Source organism: Echinops telfairi, unplaced genomic scaffold (genome assembly GCF_000313985.2).
Source record: "Echinops telfairi isolate 266 unplaced genomic scaffold, ASM31398v2 ScPeMD7_7473;HRSCAF=8511, whole genome shotgun sequence".
In the NCBI taxonomy this organism is placed as follows: domain Eukaryota; kingdom Metazoa; phylum Chordata; class Mammalia; order Afrosoricida; family Tenrecidae; genus Echinops; species Echinops telfairi.
Window position 1 is genome coordinate 11,721,030 of NW_022111377.1, and position 2,873 is coordinate 11,723,902.

General features: G+C 47.2%; 1 protein-coding gene across 1 annotated transcript in view; it reads right to left on the reverse strand.

The window, feature by feature from the left end:
- Positions 1 to 2,873, reverse strand: part of ST8SIA6 (ST8 alpha-N-acetyl-neuraminide alpha-2,8-sialyltransferase 6) — a 190,099-nt gene that overhangs the window by 102,542 nt on the left and 84,684 nt on the right. The window lies entirely within an intron of this gene.

Genomic DNA, 2,873 nt, shown 5'->3' on the forward strand with positions numbered 1-2,873 from the left:
ATCAAAATGTCAGCATTCACCTAAAGGCAAAGTTCAGAAGGCTTAGAAAGAAGGAGGAATAAAAATAGAAGACGGGAGGAGGAAATGGGATACTAGATATTTCATTGTGGGGACTGTGCTCAATGAGATGAAACAAAGTATGTATGAATTATTGAGTGGATAACTGATGATCTATTCGGTGAACGTCCACCCAATTCACAATAAGAGAAAGAGAGAGAACCAGGCCAAACAACGATGTGGCAGAAAGTAAAAAATGTTTTCAGTGAGACCAACAAATTGAAGGTCATAATAGCACATATTGGATAAGTATTAGGGGTCAAGCACTGTTTTAAACATTTTTCATATGTCATAGTATGTACTCGCTACAATGGATGAACAAGAGCAACGTCATATCCATTTACACAAGGGGAAAATAAAGTCCTGCCAGACTCCATCACATACCCAGAGTCGCTTTGCCAGTTAGAAGTGGAATGGCATTTTGAACGTAGAGATTCATACAAGGGGGCTTCAAAAAGTGTGTAGAAAAAGGTAATTAAAACAGAATGTAATTTTTCCACAGACTTTCAGAACCCCTCTAATGTAGCTGTATTCTATTCTATTCTACTTCCCTCTTACAGGGGCACATCTGACTGGTCGCTGTCTATGACACCCTACCCCTTCCAAGTTATAGTCTTGGTGGGGAAGCGGGGTAAGTACTGAGATGCTAACTTCAAGGTCAGCAGTTGAAACCCACCAGCCCCTCCTGGGGAGGAAGATGAGGCTGGAACGATCTTTAGTCTCCGTCACTCGGTAGAGCACTTCTTGACTGGAGAGCAATAGGCTTCTGGGGTCCCCCAGATTCTCTGAATCTGATTCCATGGGAGTTATTTCACAATTCTGTAAACTGCAGAGAAATGATAAATCAAAACCCAAACCAAACACATTGCATCGATTAGATTTCAACTGAGAGTGACCCTAGGACAGGCGTCCTCACACTAAGGCCCGTGGGCCACATGCAGCTCGCCGAGGACATTTATCCGGCCCACTAGGTGTTTTTGCACTGTTTGTTTTTTTACTTCAAAATAAGATATGTGCAGTGTGCATAGGAATTTGTTCATAGTGTTTTTTTAAACTATAGTCCGGCCCTCCAACGGGTCTGAGGGACAGTGAACTGGCCCCCTGTTCAGAAAGTTTGAGGACCCCTGCCCTAGGATGACAGAGTAGAACTGTCCCTCTGGATTTCTGAGACTTAGGTTGTTCAAAACTCACACTCATTGCCACTGAGTCAATTCTGATCTCATGGCGACTCTATAGGAGAGGACAGAGCTGCCCCTGTGGGTTTCCAAGGCTGGACTAGAAAGCCTCGTCTTTCTTTCTCAGAGACGTTTGGAACACCTGACTGTGCAGACTGCGGCCCAACACTAGACCACCAGGGCTCCTGTTAAGATCTTTGAGGAAACAGACAAGCTCCTCTTTTGCTCATGAAGTGGCAACTGGGTTCCCACCAAAGCCCTTGCAGTTACACCACCAGGCCTCCTTAGACAGCTGGTGGCAAGGAAACAGAATTCTTGTTGAAAGATATTCTGGACAGAAGACAGCTGTCGCTCCTGGCCCCACCCTCGTGGGAAAACATTCTGCTGGCACCTTGATCTCAACATTCCCGAGCTGTGCACGCATCTCCTCTTCGGATTCTCCTCTGCTCTGATGCCAACACCTGACAAATGTCCTCCCTAGTGAGTTCTATAAAATCTTCCAGAAGTATTCACTGCCCTGTGTGGCTAAGACAGGCTTTCACCTCTTTATTAAAATGTGTCATTTAACACTGCGAAGGAGGAGTATGACATTTCTGAATCGGACAACAAGTATGCTGTTAACTTTAACTTACTGGATGCTGCGAGCTGCCATAGAGTTAGACTGGCGCTGAACACCTCGGCCCCCCGCCCCATCACCAATGGTTACACCACACACAACAGAATGAAGTGTTGTCAAGTCCTACAACGTCCTCATGAGCAGTTGCCGATAAAGCTGTTGTGACGACGCAGAGAGACTTGGGTGGCTAATTTTTGGAAGCAGATGGCCAGGCCTTTATTCCTAGCACCATGAAGCGTGCTCAGCATCTAAAGGCCATGCGAGCCTCCACTGCAGGTGCACACAGATAGACCAAGGGAAGCGTCCACAGCAGACCGACAGCAGTTCAGCTCCCTCTTTCATTCCTCACTCGACGTTTTAGCGTAAGCGAGTGACTGAGGCCCTCTAAGCTTTCCATACTCTTCATGTGCACAAGGTGGCTAATGCTACACATCTTCCTCAGATTTGATGCAGTTGGTAAGAGAGAGGATGCCTGAAAATGCCCAGGGCAGCGACTGGAACCAACTGCTCACTCATCAGCAGTATTTACCAGTAGTAGTCCTTCCAGTCGGAGAGAAAGATGTGGCGGTGGCCTCGGCAGCGTCCCACCTTGAAAAGCATGAGGAGGCGGGTTTTACTTGGTCTGATAACAGCAGTTCGCAATCTGTGGGTCACGACCCCTTTGGGGGTCGAACGACCCTTTCCCAGGGGTCGCCCGATTCATAATAGTAAGAAAATTACAGTTATGAAGTAGCAACGAAAATCATTTTATAGTTGGGGGGGGGGTCACCACAACATGAGGAACTGTGTTAGGAAGGTTGAGAACCACTGCCCAAGAAGAAGGAATGCCTTTGAACTAGGGTGTCGGTGGGGAATACGGAACGTACCAGCAATATCAAACAAATAGGAGGAGGAGGAGGAAGTTTGAAGCAAAAAATATACGGAACGTTGGCTCTGTGGTCAGCTGTCATCGAGTGGGTTCCGACCCATAGCGCGACCCTGTGCACAAGAGACCGGACCACTGCCCGGTCCTGCCAGCCTCACAT